This window comes from Symphalangus syndactylus, chromosome 2 (assembly GCF_028878055.3).
Source record: "Symphalangus syndactylus isolate Jambi chromosome 2, NHGRI_mSymSyn1-v2.1_pri, whole genome shotgun sequence".
Taxonomy (NCBI): Eukaryota; Metazoa; Chordata; class Mammalia; order Primates; family Hylobatidae; genus Symphalangus; species Symphalangus syndactylus.
Genome location: NC_072424.2, coordinates 95,436,951 through 95,460,558, shown reverse-complemented (window position 1 = coordinate 95,460,558; position 23,608 = coordinate 95,436,951). Strand labels below are relative to the sequence as shown.

Sequence of the window (23,608 nt, the reverse complement as noted above, 5' to 3'; positions counted from 1 at the left end):
ACACCAATCAGCGCTCTGTGTCTAGCTAAAGGTTTGTAAATGCACCAATCAGCACTCTGTAAAAATGGACCAAACAGCACTCTGTAAAATTGAACAATCAGCGCTCTGTAAAATGCACCAATCAGCAGAATGTGGGTGGGGCCAAATAAGGAAGTAAAAGCTGGCCACCCTAGCCAGCAGCAGCAACCGGCTTGGGTGTCTTTCCACGCTGTGGAAGCTTTGTTCTTTCGCTTGCAATAAATCTTGCTGCTGCTCACTCTTTGGGTCCACGCTACCTTTATGAGCTGTAACACTCACTGTGAAGGTCTGCAGCTTCACTCCTGAAGTCAGCAAGACCATGAACCCACCAGAAGGAAGAAACTCTGGACACATCTGAACATCTGAAGGAACAAACTCCGGATGCACCATCTTTAAGACCTGTAACACTCACTGCAAGGGTCTGTGGCTTTATTCTTGAAGTTAGCAAGACCAAGAACTCACCAGAAGGAACCAATTCTGGACACATTGTCCCATAGACAAGATAGATAAAGTTACTGCAGGAGTGAGTTTGAGGGCTGGAGATTCCACACCTCTGTTTAAAACTTCTATCCCTAAATCCTTGTTTAGCCTTGATCAGATAATTCACGTTTGCTCTAATTCTCTTGCTTATATGATGTGCTGAATTGTCCAAATCTTCAGAAAATTTTTACGGTAGCTACAATAAATGAAAATACTCACTCACCTTAGGGGTATGGATGACAGCGGGCTCTGCCCCAGGGCCAGGTTGGAGAGCTGAGAACACCTCTGCAGGGCTCCAGCTTCGAAGAAACTCACAACGTTGTTGTCCAGAATCAAATGTTTCAAGTCTTGGAGGTCCTGGAAGTCTTGTGCTGTAACTCTCTGAATCAGATTATTGCTACAATCAAGTTTTTGTAGCTTTACTGGTAGTCTGAAGGGCAACATTTGGAGCTGGTTTTGGGACAGATCAAGAGCAGTTATATTGGTAAGGAACTGTGCCCCATTGATGGAAGAGAGTAAGTCTTCTGACAGGTAAAGATGGGAAAGATTCTCCAAGTGTCTTGTGTCTCAAAACCTTACCATTCTGAGCTGGTTTCTTTCCATCTCTAAAAATAGCAATGATTTGGGTAGATTGATAGGAACTTTAGTCAGAAAGTTACCACTGAAACTGAGAAATTGCAAAGACTACAGAGAAGTAAAGAAGCTATTGTATAAGATGTAGCTTATTATTCTCCAGGCTCATATGTGTCAGATGGGGAAGTATCAGGGGTCCAGCTATGGCCTCCATATTGTTACCATCCAACATCAAACTTTGCAAACTGACAAGGGAGGAGAAAGTGCTGGGAGAGAGGGAAGAGATCAGGTTGTTTTTATGTTCGAGGATTTTTAATTTCTTCAGTCTTTCAAAATCTGATCCATGTAGGACATTTATTGAGTTATCATTTAGTTTTAACACTTCAAGACTGGCTGGGAGAGCACTAGGGACTCATCTTAACTTATTTTTCCAGAGTTCTAAGGTCTTCAAAGTACTCAGAGTTTTGAAGGTGTCATTTTCTGCTGACTCTGTTACACTGGCCAGCAGAACAGAATCTTCTAAAGCCAACATTTGGGTGAAGTCAGACAGCTACAAAAAATGTGGAGGCAGGGAAGGGGAAGAAAAAGCAATAAATTAATATTGTTTAAAAAATACCATATACACTGTCATTACAATAATAATAATACTTCAGATTTCTCTTCAGATTCTATTTTAAATTATCTCTTGGAAAAGGGTTAAAACTCAGATCCTGAATATTTTTATTTATGATTGATAACATCATTGTAAGGTATGAAAAATATTCTAAGCACTTTCACGCAGCATTGATAGACACATATTATTGGCCAACTTTTACTGCATATTCTCTGACCCAGCAAATTTACTTATAGGCAGAGATACTTACAAATTGCAAAATGATTCATGCACTAGGATGGTCTTTGTTGTATCATCTCATATTAGCCATAAATTGAAGCAATCTGGAAATCTTTCACCAAATTGTTAGTAGTTTCTAAATCTAGAGGGTAAGATTACAAAGGATTTTCATTAGCTACATTTTGCATTGTTTAACATTATGAATCACACGTTTTAAAAAGGCATTAAAAATTACAAAAATGTAAATATCCCAGTCTGTTATCACTAGGATGTGCTTACTGAAAACACTTTCAACTATATTTTATTTTGGAAAATGAGCCTACCTGTTTCCTATACCCAATTTTCACTTCACCAATGAAAAAAATTCATAAAGAGACAAATGTGATACATGTTATCTCCCTCTGTCTCTGTAGAGCAAAGAGTTCATTCATGCATATATCCCAGACCTAATGCCACTCTTCCTCTAGAATTTAGATATTTGCCAAATCTGATATACTTTCTTCGTGTTTTGCAAATTCCCTTGTCTCTCTACATGCCTGCCAACCTCTGAGCTTAATACCCGCGCCTTTTTCTCAATGATGTAATTATCTTTATTTGGTGCTAGGAGTAAGGTTATGTTTAAGCAGAAAAAGGAATTGTTCCATGTTTTCTTCAGGTTGATAAATCTTCACAAAATTTTCAGTCTGCCTTAGAATTCAATGAAGCTGCAGTTTTCAGTATACAATTTCACGTGTCTTACTATTCACAGTTTTTAAATATTTGACTTAATTATGCAGTTGAGCACTTTTATAATGCCAGTACATGATTAACACCTTCAAGGTGAGTTAATTTTGCATCATATATTTATTATAGGTACTTATATTCTGGGAGGATATGTGATGTGAATTATCGTGTATTTTTAAATATCTCTAATAAGTTACTCCATTAGGGGAGACTCTCCAGTGAAAATTTCCATGAATGAATATTTTTAATCATAATGGTTTCAGCAGTTGCCTTGGGTTACATATTGCTGCTAACATTTTATATTTTCTTAATGATTTATCAGTTATATTGAATAGTCCTAGTCCCAATAATGATAGATTTTATTCTTGCATTAATTGAGTATCTATGAGTGCCAAGTGCTTTTTTATATATTATCACCAATCTCCTAATAACCCAGCAAGTTTACTATTATCAACACTGGCTTCTAGATGAGGAGACTAGGAGAACTTAATGTGAAAGAATTCAGAATTTCAGCAAGGTCTGTTGAACTGCAAACCCCTTTCCTCCTTAGCTACACCATTTTCTAAAGCATTTTCTATTGCATTTGGCCTGTAATGAATGTTTTTCAAAAGAGGCTCAAGATCTAGACACAAATCACAGAGCTTTAAAAAAGCAGAGATTTTAGGGATTATCTAATCTAAATCTCCCATTTCAGGAATAAAGAATTTCAGGCCCAAAAAAGTTAAATAACCTGCTGAAGACTCAGTGTTCTTTACACTCCATTCTGAAATGCCTTTTTGTAGGCTTATCTTTTATATAAAGTCAGAAATGTCTCTAGACATATATCTTTATGTCTTGGACTGTTGAGATCCCCCAAAAAGAACTGGGTATTATATTTCTACTTATATCTGAGTGACTATAAACAAAAAATGATTACTAACTATGCAATAAGTCTCAGAGATGACATGGATCAGAATGGGCAATTTATTTTGGGAATGGACAAGGGATGGTGTCAAAGCTTCAATTTGTCTTGATTTCTATTTATAAAGTATACAGACTGGGCTAAATAGACTTCATATTCTTAAATCACTATTATTAAGCATAGAAAGCATTTTCTTTCTTTCCTTCTTTTTTTTGGTCAGGGTCAATAGAAATTACACTTAATTATTAATTAAAATGGCTATAATTTTAGAAATATTTACTATATTTAATTTTTACAAATCCCTATGCATAAGCATAATTATTCCATTTTCAGAGAGGGAAACTAAGGCTCAAGAAAGTGGAATAACCAGCCAAGTATATCCTTTTCTAGTGGAAAAGTTGGGCTACTAACCCAGGTTTATCTTACCCCAGTACATCTATTTTTAGCCTTACTGCTATAACATCCTTTAGCTGAAGAAAATAGAATTATGGTGCCACATAACAATGAGGAAGACTCCTGCTGACTTTCAACTTTTCAGTTGGGTTTACAGAGCTGACAAAGGGAAAAAAATTCTGCCAGACCCATTTTTCCATTTCCATGGCTTAAGCAGGGCTGCACACAAGATATGTGGAAAGAAATGCTTTTGCCCTAGAGCTAACCTTGGGGCTACAGGCAGCTTTTCCAATATTGCTTAAAAAGCAAGGCCAGTAAACTGAAGTAGAGCACAGGATAGCTCCTGCTAGCTTCCCCAGGAAAGGCTTTGTTTCTGGTTTCAATCCTAGGCAGACCCTGCTCCAAGTAGTAAAGGGAACACACCCTTTTCTGGCTCCTTATAGATCCAATGTACAATGAAACTGACATACACACAAAGTGATGGTTTCAGACCTGTGTGAACCAAGCCAGGAATGAGTTTGTAAAACAATGTTGGATTTTTTCCTGATCATCAAAGCAACATTTTTTCTCTACAAACAATTTTTTAATTCTGGAAAATATATAGAAAGTATAAAATAACCCATAATCCCCCCATTCAGTAATAATCCTTGTTTATATATTTCTTATGAAGAATTTGAATAAGCTTCTTCTCTTCCACAAAAGATGTAAAGTACAATCATTTTAACTGACTGCTACCATAACTACATTCCCATTTGTCTTCTACCTGTGAAGAGAATATATCACTTTGGCTTATCCATTTGAATGGCAATAGTGAAGTAAACTTAATGATTTTTTACACATGTGGACACAAAGTACAAACCAAACCTACAATCGTCTAAATAGGAGTGACTTGGGTCACCTAGCACATTGTCCATTTGGTACCTCATGTAATCAGCTATTCATTGTGTCTTTCACTCAACACAGTTAAGCAGTTCATCATGGCTTGAGACTAAAGTCTGAGTTAGTGAATAGCAACAGAACAGGACAGAGGGAACAAAAGAATGAAGCTGAATTCCTTTGTTATGCCATACCCAAAAATTAACTCAAAATGGATCATAGACCTAAATGTACCAACTAAAACTGTAAAACTCTTAGGATAAAATATAGGCATTACATTTTCATGAACTTGGATTAGGTAAAGCTAGCTTAGATATGACACCAAATGCATGACAAAAGAAAAATAGATAAATTAAGTCAGGTGTAGTAGCTCAAGACTGTAATCCCAGCACTCTGGAGGCCAAGGCAGGTAAAGAGCAGCTAGTAAAGAAAGAGCAGCTGAATATATGCGGGTGCAGAAAGTTAGAGAGCAAGGTCTGGAGAGAGGTAGGTGTGAAGGATGGAATCAAGGGCCTTGAATACAAGGAGAGACATGTCCTCTCTGGAGAAAAGAGTTTGCAAAAGTGGATGGAGACAAATTTGTACACAGTGAACAGGGACTGAGGGAGATCCAAGTTTTGTCATGATTTGTCAATAAAATGGGAGGCCAGCTATTCATTGAGAATGAGGATGGCAGGAATTGAGTATGCAACCCAACACTCTGCCAAAGTTTTGGAAGATACTGAATGATTGTGTAAATTCAAACCCAATAAACAGAATGTACATCGTATTTACCAAATGCAAGTGAGATATGGTCACTTAAAACCTATGCAAGTGAGATATGGTCACTTAAAACCTAAGTATTTTTAAAAGAGAAGTATCATTGGTCAGAACTTTCATCAACAAAAAGAACTTTCCTTTTCCTTAACAAAACAATCCTGTCTTTTATTACGTTTCTGTTGTGAACAGTCCTTCCAAGAAATAATTACCTAGCTTAAAGTCAGGGAAGTGGCAATGCTGCTATTCAATGAAACTAAACCAATGACAAACTGACTCATTCAATAACTGAATTTAATAAGAGGCATAATTTTATCTTATTGGCTACAAAGTACCAGTGTATAATCATTACTAGGATTAGTTGACATTCTGCTCAATAAGCATATCAAGTCCTCAGAGCAAATATTTAAATAGCTTACCCTTTAACCAGGTGTCTTGCTTGAACATTGACACTTAATGGGGTCAGACTGGCTATCTGGTGTTAGACACTACAGGGTTAGAAGAGGAAAGCAAACAGATGGAGACAAGAAAATTGTGTTTATTGAGCCAGGATCTAAATACCATGCCACATATTTAAAACTCTATGTGTTTATGGGACACTCATATGAACATTTCTTAACCAAATTAAAGGGATGGTGTCTCTCTTTGAAGGTAAGGTACACTCACTTGCTGCCTCTCTGCACCTGGCTTACAGAGAGGCATTTCTTTATCTTAGGATTTGGATCTTTGAGGGAGAAGCAGTGAATAGTAAAGGGAAAATTAGAGAGCCATAGAATTTTCCATCTGGAAGGAGCCTGGGATCACCTATCTAATCTAGTCTTCTTACTTCATAAAGGTGCTTCCCAGAGATTTTTTTAACAGCCAACCTAAGATAGTCATATCTCTAATTAGGGGGGAAACTGGGATGAGAACTCTAGTCTCTTGATAACTTTCAAAATATCAGAGATCAAAAATAAAATTTCATTGATATTATATAAGTCAGACAAATCCATAGCACTCTTTTCAGTGCCCTCTGGATAAGTGGGCATAAAAATAAGTCACAATTAAAAGCACATAGAATGAGAACTGTGAGGAACTTGGCAAAACAAAAAAATGTATTTCCTCTGTATAGGTTTCCACAAAGACACTGGCACCTGACTGATACATAGGGTTTGTGTCAATTCTTCTGATACACTGGGTTCGCTTTGGTAGTCTGATGATGCTCTAAGTATCATCTTCCATCCATGGAATAAACAAAACTACATTTTCCCCTGGAAGGATTTATTCTTAATCCTGGGGACATAAAGTATCAGTATATTTTTTGTTAAGCAAGAGTTTTTTTTACTTTGCAGCAACATAGTTTTTAATATTTTGAATAAAAATTAAAATAGAGTGTCATTAACTGTAGATTCTGACTTTTCTTGTTGTTTTCCTAAAAATAAACATCCAGAGGCATATACCCATCTCAATAGTACAGAGCAAGCAGGTAGCTAGTTCAACTACCCTACTTTGATAACTAGCACATGTAAGGTATGATTATTTAAAATAAATTTAACACCCCAACACTTGCCCCTCATACTGTCTCACAAAGTAAGATTGCAACAATTTGAGTGCCGCATGGCATAATTACCTGGAGGTGATGAATTTTTCTGTGGCTGATGTGCAGCCTCTTGATGGTAGAAGGAATACTTGATGGTACCTCCATTAGTCTGTAGCATTGCGCCGACCGCATAGAATCACAGTTACATCTTCCAGGACAGTTAGGATTAAAACCTTAGTTAGGATTGCTAAGAGAGAGAAAAATAAAGAAAGCATAAAGCAGATGCATCTTCCAAAACAGGTGATCTCAGATGTAGGTAGGTGTTCAGGTGATGTCTCTTTATACCATGAAATATGATAATAAAATCTTATGAATGTGTACTCTGTCAATGTAAGATCTTAGGCAGTAAAAAAAAATTTTCTCAATTTGGGTTAAAACATTAGCAACAATTATAAAGAGGAAGGGGCTTAAACATTGATAAGCTGCCTTAATATTTGTAGGTGAGCAAAACCCTATGTTATTTATGGTTTTGAAAGCTAATCTGCAAACACCTGTATTATCTGTAGTTTCCTTGTTTTATTAAATGTGACACTAGGGAATTAGTGGGCAAAGACAAAGAGCTGTTTTATAATGGGCCATAAAACCTTTGAATTTTGTGTGACCCTATATTAAAACCATTTTTGTGGGACTGAAACAAGGAGGTGTTGTCTTCTCACATTAACTAGTAAGGGAAAATAGGAAGGTTTTCTATTTGTTACTGCTGTTTCAGTAACATTTTATTGCTAAATAAAACAATGCTGGTACAATGGCAAGATACTTAGAGGCACAGATAATTTACTCATTTATCACTTGATCCACCCAAATATAATATTTGGAAAACAACTTTGTCATTCAAAAATATTGCTCATTCAGAGAACAAAACCTCAACATGGGTGGATTATTTTAATCTATTTTTAATAATGATAGAAAGGGCCTCTAGCTACTTCAGAGAAAGTTGTCAGATGTGAAACCTGACTGACTACAGAGGGGAAAGCTTCACTTGTCTAGGCACTCCTCAGATGTGGCTTCTTTGTCTTGCTCTGAGCATACCTGCTGAGGGTTTTGAAAGCATTCTATGCAAAAAATTATATAAAGAAGATCTCTATCCACAAATGAAGAACTTAATTTCCTAATGCCAGCAGGCCTCAGCAGTTTGCTCTAATGAAACTCTTAATATTGAAAAGATCCTTCAGGCTCCTCTTCAACCTTGCTTCTCTGCTATAATTGTCATTTGAAATGTGAACTCTGAAAATCTGAGACAGGTCTCAGTTAATTTAGAAAGTTTATTTTGCCAAGGTTGAGAACACATGCCTGTGGCACAGCCTCAGGAAGTCCTGAGTGGTGGTCAGAGCAGTTTGGTTTTAGACATTTTAGGGAGATGTGAGACATCAATCAACATATGTATGATGAACATTGATTTGGTCTGGAAAGGTGGGGAGGGGACTTCCAGGTCAAAGGTAGATAAGAGACAAATGGTTGCATTCTTTTGAGTTTCTGATTGCCTCTCCAGAGAAAGCAATCAGATATGCATTTATTTCAGTGAACAGAGGGGTGATTTTGAATAGAATTGGAGGCAGGTTTGCCCTAAGCAGTTCCCAGATTGACTTTTCCCTTTAGCTTAGTGATTTGGGGGGCCAAATCACTAAGATATTAGTCCCACAGATATTTTCCTTTCACATTTCCTTCCTTTTAATTTGTTAAAATCTTTTGGAGAAAGCATTTTAGAAGAAAATGAATCTCTGGTCTCAGGTTTCATGTGATCTCTCATGGCTAGGATGTTTTATTCCTAGACAGGTGGGTCTTGAGTTATTAGGAAAGTTCATTTTTAGAAGGTTGTGAAGTGTCATGTACTATGAAAGGAAAATAGGAGGAGGAAGGGAGAAAAATAACAATAAACAAAGAACATCCTGGAAAATCAATATAGGCCACATTACTCTGAAATCCATACATCAGTAGGCAGGTATAAAAGTGGCTTATGTATGTAAATAGGTTTCTGTTATTTTCTTCTGAAGTTTAAGCTGTCTAGCTTCATTTCGCAGGGCTTTACAAAAGCACAGCTTAGTTTTCAGTGACTCTGAATTAGGAAAAATGGGAAAAAAGGTAAAAAAAAAAAGGAAACATTATTTTAAAGTCTTCTAGCCAAGAAAAATTAGAATTTGATCCAAACTGTAGAAAATAATAAAAATTGAAAAGCATTAGGCAAGACTAGAATCTAACAACAGATGTACTACAGTTTTTGAAACCTAATTATTCTTTCTTCAGTTTCCCATTTTTACTAAAGAGAAACCATAGTAGGACTAATTTGCTTTATTACATTTGGCCTAATTATTTGTATACAGTGCAGCAAGAATAATTAATTTTTACATAACTGTTTTTTTTTCTTTTGAGATGCAGTCTCACACTGTCACCCAGGCTGGAGTGCAGTGGTGCAATCTTGGCTCAACACAGCCTTCATTTCCTGGGTTCAAGTGATTCTCCTGCCTCAGCCTCCTAAGTAGCTGGGATTACACCTGACTAATTTTTTTTTTTTTTGTATTTTTAGTAAAGATGGGCTTTCGCTATGTTGGCCAGGCTGGTGTTAAACTCCTGACCTCAAGTGATCCACCCACCTCACCCTCCCAAAGTGCTAGGTTTAAGGGTGTGAGCCACCATACCTGGCCTAAATAGGCTCTTAAATTGGTCTTGATGGAACTTTATTCCATAGAAGGAATAAGCCAAGCCCAGTCATGTATTTATACCATTGAATACCTATGATTTGGGTGAATTACTCTCCTCTTGAGGTTCCAAGATAAACCTGGGGTCCTGGACTTGTCAGAAAGTACGTTCCTTACTTACCACAGGTCAGGAATCCTGTACAGGAACTGTGTAGACAAAGGTAAGCAGACAGTTTTTCCAAGGAGTTTTACTGGCTCAATAAGTTTGATTCCTAAATGGAAAACACACCATTCCAGTAAAAGCCTTGGTAAAATAACCATTTCTCCAATTGTGTCCTGTTACAAATGAAAACAGATTCTTATTGCACTTATGCTACTAATTGTATTGTCACAAGTTAAGAATACTCACAAATAGTTTCCATATTCTGTAGAAATAAGGTAGGGAGAAAAAAATATGCTCCAAATTTTGTTCATAGGAGTATACTTTACTCAATTGTTAAAATTTGTAAATAGCTTACAAGTTGTTGACTCTGAAGAGCAAAACAAAGGATCACCAATGTTTTAAGAAAACTTAAAAAGATTACTTCAGGCTTCTACTAGTTTAGTCCATGAAGTTAATTCCTATTCTGCTTGATATTCATGAACATTTCAGCTCTCCATGAGTCCTGAAAGTTTTTCCTCTATTCTGATGTCACAATCTTGAAAGTTATCAGAAACCTGCATTCAAGAGCACCTGTTAGAGTTTATAGAGGACTATAAAACCATCTTCTAAAGAGGACCAAAACAAGACAGTAATTGTCCATGGATGGCAAAAAGTTTCAGGGCAGCCACACTCAAAGACACAATTGACAAGGAAATTTGTTACCTCTGTGGCACACAATAATTTAACATAAAAATTATAATTATTACTGATAACATTCATTAAGTCACATCAAAATTATAGGAATTCTCATAATTTTAGAACACATACCAATAACATAGTTATACAAATACAGCCCAAAGAAAATCGAACACCATTTTATATTTGACAATGCTATCTGTATAATTTTTATACCAAATAAGCCAAATATCTCATCAAATACAACCCAAAGAAAATCAAACACCATTTTATATTTGACAATGCTTCTTGTGTAATTTTTATACCAAATAAGTGAAATATGTCATTTTTGGAATTTAGGGAACTTATTAATAACATCTTAAAGGATTAATTAGGTCAGAAAGAGACATAATTTATAATTTGATTTTGGAAAGTTTGTCAATTACCAAAGGTTTAAAACACTCGATATTACAAAATAGGATTACAGGCCATTGTAAAATAAGTCATTCATTTAACCAAAGTGATAACTCAAGGATTTCAAAAAAAAAAAAGGCAAAAACATTCATTCTTTGAGAGAGACTAATTTTCTAAACAATAAGCCCTAATAAAACAGCATGAAGTCAATTAAATTTGTTTTCCAAAATTTTATAAACAATCTATAAAATTTCATCTTGATTTTAAGTTATAACTTCCGTAAGTCTTTATAACCTTTGTAACCTTTATTAAGGAGTCATCTAATGTTTCATGAAAATCTTGTTAATCTGACACAGGGGCTCATATGCTGGTCTTGCATCAGTGTGCCTTTGACATTAATGATTAGTTTATAGAGAAATAATTTATCTCTCAAAATGGGCCCTTACAATCTCACATGCCCCCCTCTTCCATGATTGTTCCTGGGTCTTGAGGAGTTGAATAACTTTAATTTCTGACCCTGTGTCTCAGGAATGCAGATAATTTTGAGGCTTTAATGCAGTTAATTAAAGATGAGGCTTTAATGCAGTTAATTTTGATTGGCATCTTCTACCAGGTCTGAGATGACAGGAAGATTCAAGAATCTAATAACCTTAATTAATTTTTTTTAAATCTCAGTTTTTCCTAAGCAAACCTAACTCAATAATAATGGCATAGGAATTATTTTGATAAAATGTAAAATTTGTTAGGCCAGTTACCAAAAAGCAAAAGAAAAGACCTTCTGTACTGCACAGAATATTATGCTAGAAGAAAACATGTCCTTGAGACCTTTAAGAAAACATTGTTCGGGCTACAAAAAAACAGAACCCAAAGAAGACCATTTTGAAGCTAAGATTTGATTTTGGGCCTATTAAATATGTTAAAGGTTTAAAACACTTGATATTGTTAACTAGAATTCCAGGTCACCCCAAGTTATTCATTTAGCCAAAATGATGACTCAAAATTTTTAGAAAGTCAAAACCTTTACTCATTAATGGAGGGAAGACTTAGCTTTCCAAACAATCTGTCTTTGTCTTTCCCTTCTTTTTCTTCTTTTTCTTTTTTCGGTAGTGTATTTAAAAGGCAAACAACCTGTAATCCCAGCACTTTGGGAGGCCGAGGAGGGCAGATAATGAGGTCAGGAGATCGAGACCATCCTGGCTAACATGGTGAAATCCCTTCTCTAATAAAAATACAAAAAATTAGCTGGGCATGGTGTTGGGTGCCTGTAGTCCCAGCTACTTGGGTGGCTGAGGCAGGAGAATGGCGTGAACCTGGGAGGCGGAGCTTGCAGTGAGCTGAGATCATACCACTGCACTCCAACCTGGATGACAGAGTGAGACTCCATCTCAAAAAAAAAAGCAAACAAATATCTTTTATTATTTTTTAATATCACATGAAAATCTTGTTCAAGTGAGAAGGCCAAATTTCACCCTTGCATTAATTGCTATTAATATCAGCACCAATTTTTAATAAAACGTCATAGATAAATCTATCCAAGCTTAATCAGTTTGACCATAAGGCAAGATTTTTATGAACCTTTTATAACTCTTTACAAATTTTTGTTAAACAGCAGATTAGTGCTTTAAGAAAGCCATGTTTTGCTTTTATTCGATGTTCAATTTTTGGAAAAACCGTATAGTACTCCTTTAAATTTAGTCAATATGTTCACACATATCATTTCTTTCACAAGGTTCATTTTTACAAACCTTCCAAAACTCATTTAGACCTTTAGCTTTATCTTATTTAATTTAAAATAGTCCTTTAACTCTCTAGACAAAATTGTACATTCCCTGCCTTCTTCTAGTCTCTTACCAAAAACACATTTCATTCTCCTCACACACCTTGCATGTAAACGTATTTTTTTCAGTAGTCTTAATTACATGTTATAATGGTAATTCTTAGCAACTTTCACTTTTGGTGCATAAATTTTCTTTTACAAATCCCTTTGCAACTTAAATAGAACATCTATGACATACTTGGACTTTCTGACTTGTCGTAAACATCCCTTCTTTTAAACAACCGTCATTTTACTTTAGGACATGAATTTACCATACAATATTACTTCTTATATAAAACATTTTTCTTTATAACTGTCTTTGCATAGCTAGGGGGTAAGGCTAATACCACATATCCCCAGGCCTTATTTAGAATTTAATGCCTCCAAAAGAAATTGAGCAATTTCCAAAAGTCAAAGCAATTGATGGCCTTAAAGCATTAAGCAAACCTAATATCTGACCTGCGTGATTTAGACTAAATGTATTTATTTTATTAATAATGTTTAAAGCTGTGTTTATTTCCCAAAGATTTCTAAAGTTACATGAACTAAAAGGCATTACAGTTTTTATTTTTCTTCCAAAATATTTTATATAAGCACTTTGATTTAAGCCAATTAATTAGCGCTCTTATATATAAACATTACACACACAACACATATATAACTACACAGACAGAAGAAGATTACTACAGTAGTTGTAAGGCTTTTCATTTGCCAGTTTTAAAGTTTCTTAATTGGATTACTGGCTTTAGGGTGGAGTCCTTGAAAGAACAGGGCCAGGAAAGGGTCTCTGGTTTCTTCTGTTCTTCCCAAGGAGTCCCAGGCTCTTAGAGCTTCAATATTCACTTTTAATTAAGCTGACTTTTAACCATAGCACTCTTTAACAAAATCCTTTTAAAATTTCATATTACCTAACTTTAGCCAGGCCAAACAGCTGATATTTCTGCCTTTTAAACTTTACCAAAAGTAACCTCACAGGTGCTTTGAGAAGGGAAAATTCAAGACAGCTGGTGGAGGGGAAGAGAATCAAAAAATGGCCAAGTTCACCCAAATATCAACCAGAAAGCCTCATCCCCTAAGCTAGGGATTGAACCCTGAACTCGGGCCGCCATTGTGAAAACTGAAAGCATGGCCACATGGTTACAAGTTCAATCTCCCAAGGACATAACTGAACATTTTGCTGGGCCGTCTTGAACACCAGGCTTATGGGGTTTTAGGCATGTGTTTTATCCTAAGGTACCACTCTTTATTACAGAACAATACAGAAAGACACACAAAGCACACCAGATTCACCACAGCTTAAGACCAGCCTCAGAATTCTTTTTCATATTAATCAAAACTTTAGAAAGGAGATAAGCAGTATTTTTTTACCCCTCATTTAACCAGTTTGCACAGAGAAAAAGAGGGGGAAAAGCCAGAAATCTGACTACCTAGGAATTCTAACACTTTTGGCAGCATACCAGGCTTCCCTAAGCAGCCCTAGTGACCCAGTTTGCTGCACCATCAACCTGGGGGCCAAGCCGCATGAAAAAGGAAAATTATCTTTTTTTTGTTCTGCCCAGAGCAAAATATGTGTGATGAAATGTAGACATTAGCCACTGCTTAACTCTCAATATCAAACTGTCAAGGCTTAAATTTGCCATCAGATGAGCCGCATCATTTTTAATCCAACCTCTGACTATGAAGTTCAACACGTGGTTTCTGGGCAAGATGTTTGCCCTGAGTAACAGAAAAGATAGGAAAGGAAAAGTAGAGAAAGAAAAGTATTGCTTGTGGCAGAGTGGGGAAGGTGAAGAGCTCAGGGAGCCAGATAAAGACCTACCCACTGCAGTGACACTGAAAAGTTCAGGCAGCCACTTGTCAGTAGCAAAGGGATCTTTTCCAGCAGTCCCATTGGCTCTCAAGTTTCCCCTTTTGGGGAGGAAAAAGCTCCCCATATGCCATGGTCCTGTAAATGCCTTATCCTGTCACCCATATCTGTCAGCAAAAAGTGTAAGACAGATTAATCCAAAGGGAATAGCAGTTAACATACCATAGTGCCAAACCCATTCTTAGCTGAAAGGGACTTTACTGAGAGCCCTCATTTTTAAATGTACTTCAATGAATTGTTCATTTGGAATGTTCCACAGTAAGTTACCTTTAGTAAGATTTTGCCATTTCTGTAAGACTTCACTGCCTCCTGGGCATAATGTATAAGCTAGAAATAACTCAGTTTTCCAGAAATTAAGGATCCCATTTTTACCTAAAATATTGGCTTTACTCTCAGGTTCTTGATTGACTTAGCCAACGATTTTTCCTACCTAAGCATGCAAACAAAAGGAAACAAAGGAGTAGAACACAAAAATCCCCATGAATTTTCAAAAGCCAAATTTTATAACCCCTGCAATATTACTGCTTAATACCAGTTCCTTTCTGACCAAGTCAGATATGTGGAGCCTCTAACTTGATCCAAACTAGTTAATTCCTGGATCAAATCCATTCCTGGACCCAGCCCAGATTCTGTCGTGACTTCAAACCCAGTTTGGATCAGAAATTTGCTTGAAGAAACTCAGAGGGCTAAAAGCACAAATCCATGGAGCTCTGAAATCCAAGAGAGAGAGCTTACCCATGATCCCCAGCTGCTCTGAGAGATTAATGGACAAAAGTGGGTCCTGCAGGTACCTTGTTTGTTCACTCAGTGCTCCTAGGGCTTGCTAGAAGCTCTACTTTGGATCCCGCTTCTGACACCATCTGGTAACAGAAAAACTTCAGCCAAAATAAATTTAAAGGAGTTTAATTGAGCAATGAGCAATTCATGGGTCAGGCAGCCCCTGGAATCACAGCAGATTTAGAGACTCCAGCACAGCAACATGGTGGAAGATTTATAGACAAAAATGGGAAATGTTGTGCAGAAATGGGAAATGACATACAGAAATCGGAAGTGAGGTACAGAATGGCTGGATCGGTTACAGGTTGGCATTTGCCTTATTTGAACACAGTTTGAATACTCAGCAGTGTATGAATGGTTGAAGTATGGCTGCTGGGATTGGCTAAGACTCAGCTATTATTACAGGCACATACTCCTAAGTTAGGTTTTCAATATTGTCTACCTATTAAACTAGGTTGCAGTTCATCCAGGACTCATATATAGAAGTACAGAGTCCCTTCTCAGGCCATATTTAGTTTGCTTTAACAGGAGAAACTGTTTACAGTTCAGCTTTGAAACAAACACAATAAAAGTTTTTCCCCAAAACAAACCTTACAATTGTTTGAAATGCTTGTTCCCCAGTGCCATAAACAAATAGCACTTGAATATAAATTTAATTTACTCAGCAAGGCCGTTTTTATACTTTCTGCAGAAAGGATACACTCACTAGCAGTTTTGCCAAAAGAGTACAAGGAACAAAGGAGACAGGGTTATTTATAACCTGACATGTCCACCCTACTGCTGTGTCTGGTTTCCACTGGCTAGAACAGGACCTTACATTTTGTATTTGTCCTGATTGGCTAGCAACTTAGAAATTTTTAAAAGAAGTAAAGGTAGAGGAGAACAAAGGAAGGAGGAAGTAACTTGTGGAGTGCTGAGAAAGGTAAAAACACCTTCAAATAAGGAAGAGGAATAGGCTATGACCTAATGCTTGCTTGGACCAGTATAAGCATGCTAGGGCAAATATTTAGGCTAAATTGTGGGAGCTAAGAACAGAAAGTGTATTGATTTCTTTATCACGGCTAGCAGATATTTAAGAATGTTAACACAGGTCTTTGAATACATTTTGCATTGAAGATAAGTTACTATTTATTCCTAATTAAATGGGGAGGAAAGTCTTTGAAGAGGAACCTCTACTTTACTTTTTACAATTCCCCCTCTTTTTATTTTATAATTCCTCTTCAAGCTTCTTTAATATGTTTTGACTTAATTGCTTTGTTTGTCCTTCTAAGAGAAGTACTTTTTCCAAATAGGGTGAAGGAGAGTTAGGAGTTAACTCTGTAAGAGTGGTAGAGACAAGTTTTTGTATAAAACTTCGAAGGCAGTGAATAATGTAACAGCCTACAAGAATAAGTACACCAATAACATGAGCAAACAAGGTGAGAATTGATGTTAAAATTTTATTTTATCCACTGAACCAATGTTTCATCATTTTAGAAAAAGGGTTATTTATTTTAGACTTTTTGGCAAGTTTATCAAATAGGGCTGTTAATCCTTGTAGCACTTTTGTTATAGTTCCATCAGGGGCAGCATTATTAGGAACAAAGGTACAATATTGAGTTTTAATTATGACACAAAGAACTTTTTTTTGCTAATATTATATTTAAAGCTATTCTATTTTTCTAGGCCATCTGACTAGTAGGTCCTAATTGCTTAGCTATCTCTTTGATGGCATCCCCAGTGTAATTTATGAATCATTGCTGATTGTAATAGATATAGTTTATGTAGTCTAATTTTTTTTTATTTACCTACTGGAACAACATGGATTTAAATTCTGCGGCTATTTGATTTTGTGCTTTAAACTTATTTGGCACTTCTCACAGGACCTTAATAGCATTTATGTAAACCTGAGGATTAAAGGACTCATAAGGAATTTCCTTTGGCCTGCAGTGTTTTGTTTTTACCTTTTTAGATTGATGAAATGCCAGGGTGAAGGGGATAGCCAATTGGATTAGAGCCCAAGTACTGCTCCAAATATTTGGCAGAATGTCCAGCAAAGGTCCTCCACAGTACCACCATACATTTGCTTGGGGATGGCTAAGCATAGATGGATGGACAAGCTCTTAGAAAGGCTTGAGCTCCTTGCATCATTTTATGCTTCCAAGGAACACCAAATTTTCCCCCTGCCATGAGATGCATGAAGTAAACTTGGCATTTAGAGGCGGAAGCTGGATTGCCCTCAGGAGCTGACCCGCAGGGTGTTGTATTTCAGGAAATTGCAGAGAGCTCAGCATGACGGATTATCCCAAACAGTGGGATTCTGAAAAAGACCCACCATACAGTCCATACCTGGTTGACAAGGATACCATCTGAGTGGAAAGGGGATAATCTGGGCCTCTGGCCTACCATGCATACAAGCGTAATAATCGCTTTTATTTAAAGTGTGAACACAGTATTTAATCCATTCCAGCCAGGCATTTGCATCTTGATATTTCATCTTGATAGCTAAGGTCTCTCTTAGATCTATTATTTTTACAATAGACACCCTAGTTTTATTAGATGTAGGGGCATGCGGTGTGGGATCTAGAACTGAGGCTACTGAAGAAGGGGAAGATGGGGGAATAATGCGTATTTTAAAAATACCTAGGGGGTCTTTTCCATTTATGTCAATCCCCATACCATAGAAGTGACTAAGGACAGGTCTAGAGTTAGTTAAGGTGGAGGTGGTGATACAGAGAAGGACAGGGTTACATTGATAAGGCTGACAGTTACAAGGGGTAGTCGTTTTAGTGAAATAGATGAGGGGTTTTAGATCTGCACAAATCTTTTTCGTGGAAGTCCAACTTTGCTCCTGAGTAGTTTAAAGGATGGAGTCCCATTTACTACAAGGTTGCCAGGCTGTAGGAGCAGAAAATCAGCATCTTGGCTTTAGGTCATTACAACAATGAGTGCTGGGGGGAACTGTGTCAATTAGAAGGCTGGGACATAAATATTTGTGTGAAAAGGCTAGCTGTTGTTGATCTTTTACATTTCCACAAGGTATGACAGAGCAAGCATTAAAGGCAATGGTCTAAGGTGTGTCAGATTTAGTTACATTAATAACAAAGGAACTAGTGACAGAATAAGGAAAGGAAAGGAAGCAATATAGAAGGTATATGAAAGTTAAACTTTCTTTAACTTAGGGCCTGATCCTAGTACAGTAATGCATGATTCTGAGAGGAAGATGTTTTCTTGACTTGAGTATGGTGGGTCCATTTTTCTCTCGGCTGTGTGGATGGCAGTCTCAGTGGTTAACAGCATAAAATAGGGTTCTTCCCAAGGTGGCTCGAGGTTTTTCTTTCTTTAGATAAGGACTTGGTTTTCAGGCTGGTGCTTGTGTACTGGAATTTCTAGGGGTGGTACCTGTGCTAAAAGACTTTTAGTTTCAAGGGAAGGGAAAGTGGAAGATAAATTAAGTATATAATTTCTGCTGCATATCCTGGGACTTGAGGCCCCATGGTGATGCCTCCTACTCCATTCCTGCTCAGCGCCACCCAGGGGATGCTGTGGCCCTGCCCCCTTTTAATGTCTTGGCCTTCTTGTGGCCTTCACCGCCCCTGCACGCTGTGGCCTTGGGGTTGAGGGGCCTGGTGACTTACCTGGCTGCCTTTTGGGACTTAAGAAAGCTAAATACTGGGCTGGGTGTGGTGGCCTACACCTGTAATCCCAGCACTTTGGGAGGCTGAGGTGGGCGGATCATGAGGTCAGGACATCGAGACCATCCTGGCTAACACGGTGAAACCCTGTCTCTAATAAAAATACAAAAAAAAAAAAAAATAGCCAGGCATGGTGGCAGGCACCTGTAGTTCCAGCTACTTGGGAGACTGAGGCAGGTTAGTGGTGTGAACCGGGGAGGTGGAGCTTGCAGTGAGCTGAGATCACACCACTGCACTCCAGCCTGGGCAACAGAGTGAGACTCCGATTCAAAAAAAAAAAAAAAAAAGAAAGAAGGAAAGCTAAACACCATTTTATATTTGACAATGTTTTTTGTATGATTTTATGGCAGATAAGTTAAATTTTACCTTTATATTAATGTGCTATTAATGTGAAACTTAATTTTCATAAAATCTTATTGTCATTATTTAGCCATTTTTAATGTCTGACTATAAGGTAAGACTTTTGTAGACTCTTTTTAACTTTTTATAATTTTTGTTAAAGAGCAGTTTAGTGCTTTAAATTTATTGTGCTTTCATGTTAATGTCCAGTTCACAGAAAAACTGGATGACACTCCTTTAACTTTAGCCAATATGTTTACACAAATAATGTCCTTTACAATTAACATTTTAAAACTTGCTTAAACCTTTAAAACAAAAATTTTTAAACCTTTTAATGTAGGTAAAAATCCATATTCTTATGCCTCCTTATAATCTTGTTATTAAAAGTATATTTTATCTTTCTTAAATACCTTGTACATAATCTGGGTTTTTTAAAATAATTTTACATCCAGGAGGCCTAATTATTTTTAAATTATACAATATCTCTTGCATGAATTCCCTTTTATAGCTTTTCTTATGACTTTCACAGACAATCTTCAACATGTCTTAACTTTCTGCCTTCCTTTTACACTATTTCTTTTCCTAGTTTCACCCTGTGTGTCTTCCTTTGATTTCTGTCTCTTCCAGTTTCTGTCTTACTCTTTCCCTTGATTTCTCTATCATTTGCACTCTATTTTCCTCTCTCTTTCTGTCATCCCGTTTCCCTTTCCCCTCCCGAGTTCTCCCACTCCTGCCACCAGCGGGGCCAGGCCACAGCATGGGCCCCACCCCTGTGCACATGCTGCCATCTGTTTCTCCTATTTTTTTCCCCCGATTCCCCTTTTTGCTTTTTTCCTTTCTTCTTACTTAGTTTCTCGGGCTGGGTAGGATTTGCACAGCTGCAGTCCGGGCCCCAGGCAGTCACCAGCCCAGAGGCTTGGCAGATGCCTGCCACAAATTGCAAGAATTATGCCCATTTCACCTCCTGTGCTCTCCCCTGGCACTGGTCCCTGCCCTCTTTTTCACATAGAGCCAGGCTGGGGAGTGGGACCTAACTCTTGGTGTGCCTGCCTGGCTGTTTGGTGCTGTGCTTGCTGTTTATGCTTTCTTTCTCTCTGACTTCCTCTCCGACTTCCTCTCCTAGTTTCTTTTTCCTCTCTGCTGGTCTTTCCTTTGTCTTTGCCAGCAACCTATGCTGCTGTTTTCCCCTCTCTTTCCCCTTCCCCCAGGGGAGGGACCAGTGGGAGTGGAGCTACTGTTTCTTCCCCTGAGAAGAAAGGAAAGGGGGGTTCTGAATATTTTTCTTACTACGGGAGGTTTGTATGAGGTTCAACCCCCGCTCATGGGGATTTCTCACCTCTTTCTTAGGTTCAACCCCCGCCCCCCATGGGGATTTTTCACCTCTTTCTGAGGTTCAAGCCCCCCTCACGGGGATTTCTCACCTCTTTCTGAGGTTCAAGCCCCCCTCACGGGGATTTCTCACCTCTTTCTGAGGTTCAAGTCCCCCTCACGGGGATTTCTCACCTCTTTCTGAGTTTCAAGCCCCCCTCATGGGGATTTCTCACCTCTTTCTGAGGTTCAACCCCCCTCGTGGGGATTTCTCACCTCTTTCTGAGGTTCAAGCCCCCCTCGTGGGGATTTCTCACCTCTTTCTGAGGTTCAACCCCCCTCGTGGGGATTTCTCACCTCTTTCTGAGGTTCAGCCCACCTCACGGGGATTTCTCACCTCTTTCTGAGGTTTAAGCCCCCCTCACGGGGATTTCTCACCTCTTTCTGAGGTTCGAGCCCCCCTCAAGGGGATTTCTCACCTCTTTCTGAGGTTCAACCCCCCTCGTGGGGATTTCTCACCTCTTTCTGAGGTTCAACCCCCCTCGTGGGGATTTCTCACCTCTTTCTGAGGTTCAACCCCCCTCGTGGGGATTTCTCACCTCTTTCTGAGGTTCAACCCCACCAATGGGGACTTCTCACCTCTTTCTGAGGTTCCATCCCCCCTCATGGGGATTTCTCACCTCTTTCTGAGGTTCAACCCCCCTCGTGGGGATTTCTCACCTCTTTCTGAGGTTCAACCCCCCCCATGGGGATTTCTCACCTCTTTCTGAGGTTCAACCCCTCCACATGGCTTTCTCACCTCTTTCTGAGGTTCAACCCCCCCACACTGGGATTTCTCACCTGTTTCTGAGGTCCAGCCACCCCAACCATGGGGATTTCTCACCTCTTTCTGAGGTTTAACTCCCCCCACCCTGCCCGCCTCATGGGGATTTCTCACTTGTTTCTGAGGTTCAGCCCCCCCAAGGGGATTTCTCACCTCTTTCTGAGGTTCAAGCCCCGCCCCCATGGGTATTTCTCACCTCTTTTTAACCTGCAAGACATCCCGACAAAGGAATACTTCACCGCCCTGCTGCGGCTTTCTTTCCCTAGTCCTAACTAAGGAATGCTTACCACCCCTGTGGTTTCTCTCTCCCTGGTATGTCCTAACCAAGGAATGCTTTACAGTCCTGTGGCTTTTTCCTTAGTCCTGACCACCAAGGAAATACTTTACCGGCCCCTGCGGCTTCTCCTTCCTTGGTCTGTGCACAGAGTTGTCGCCATGGTATGTGGCTAGGTTGCTGGCCAGTTTCTTTCTTTTTTTTTCTCTGCATTGCTGAGAGTCCGAGTTTATTCGTCACACTGGGTGGGTCTCAATTTCTCATCCCTGAGGACACTGCAATGAGGCAGAAGAGCATGCTCCCTCATGAGAGAGGACTGGAGACCACCCTGGAGGAGAATATATCCCCGTATGGATTGCCACCAAATTGCTTGAAATGCTTGTTCCCAGTGCCATAAAGAAATAACACTTGAACATAAATTTAATTTACTCAGCAAGGCCATTTTTATACTTTCTGTAGAAATGGTACACTCACTAGCAGTTTTGCCATGAGAGCACACCGAACAAAGGAGACAGGGTTATTTATAACCTGACATGTCCACCCTACTGCTGTGTCCAGTTTCCACTGGCTGGAACGGGACCTTACATTCTGTATTTGTCCCGATTGGCTAGCAACTTAGAACTTTTTAAAAGAGGCAAAGGTAGAGGGGAACAAAGGAAGGAAGAAATAACTTGTGGAATGCTGAGAAAGGTAAAAACACCTTCAAATAAGGAAGAGGAATAGGCTATGACTTAATGCTTGCTTGGACCAGTATAAGTATGTCAGGGCAAATATTTAGGCTACATTGTGGGAGCTAAGAACATAAAGTGTATTGATTTCTTTATCATGGCTAGCAGATATTTAAGAATGTCAGCACAGGTCTTTGAATACATTTTGCGTCGAAGATAAGTTACTATTTATTCCTAATTAAATGGGGAGGAAAGTCTTTGAAGAGGAACCTCTGCTTTACTTTTTACGTCTGTGGACTAGACCGGCTAAAGCTGCAAGATTAGAAATTATGGTAATCTTACTAAATTCAAGATGTAGCTATCTTTATTAAACCAATATCAATGCTTATTTATTAAAAATTACACAAGCAAAGATCATTCTGTCTTGGGCTGGGTTTATAGTTTTGTAACCCCTATGCCCAATTTTGACACCTTGTAGTATTTGGCAGGGATAAGTATGAAATTGCTTGATTAATAAATGCAAACAAAAATGTATGCTGGCAATTCTTCAGACATTTCTAATATTACTTTACCAATAATTTTAAAGCTAGCTTATTTAACTAAAGATTTTGCTTATGTAAATTAAAAAGCATTTGACTAGTCTTTTCTTTTTTCCTGATAAAGTATCTGATTCAAGTGTTTTTATTTTCTTAAGCCAATTAATTAGAGCTCTTTTATATCAGTAGTGAAACATTGTGTTTGCAATGCATAAATACCTAAATGTATTAGGCATGCCGATAGAAGTACATTTTATAGATTTATAAAAACCTTTTGTTTTTCCCTATCTGAGACTTTCAGATTCTTGATAACCTGTTTCACAACCCTAGGCAGTAGTCAGTTAAATAGCCTTAAATTTGCATATTAAAGTAAACAACTCAGGTGAAACTCAAATAGCAAAATTTACATCATAAGGTACAGAAAGACTAAGTTTGGTGATGCTACAGGAAGATTACAGGTGAATGCCAAATCAAACATAAAATTGTAGAAATCTATCATAGGATTGTATAAGGAGACCAATTTTACTTAAA

At 38.1% G+C, this 23,608-nt stretch overlaps 1 pseudogene; it reads right to left on the bottom strand.

Moving 5' to 3' along the window:
- LOC129472604 (nephrocan-like) overlaps positions 1-23,608 on the bottom strand; it is a 53,201-nt pseudogene that overhangs the window by 17,723 nt on the left and 11,870 nt on the right.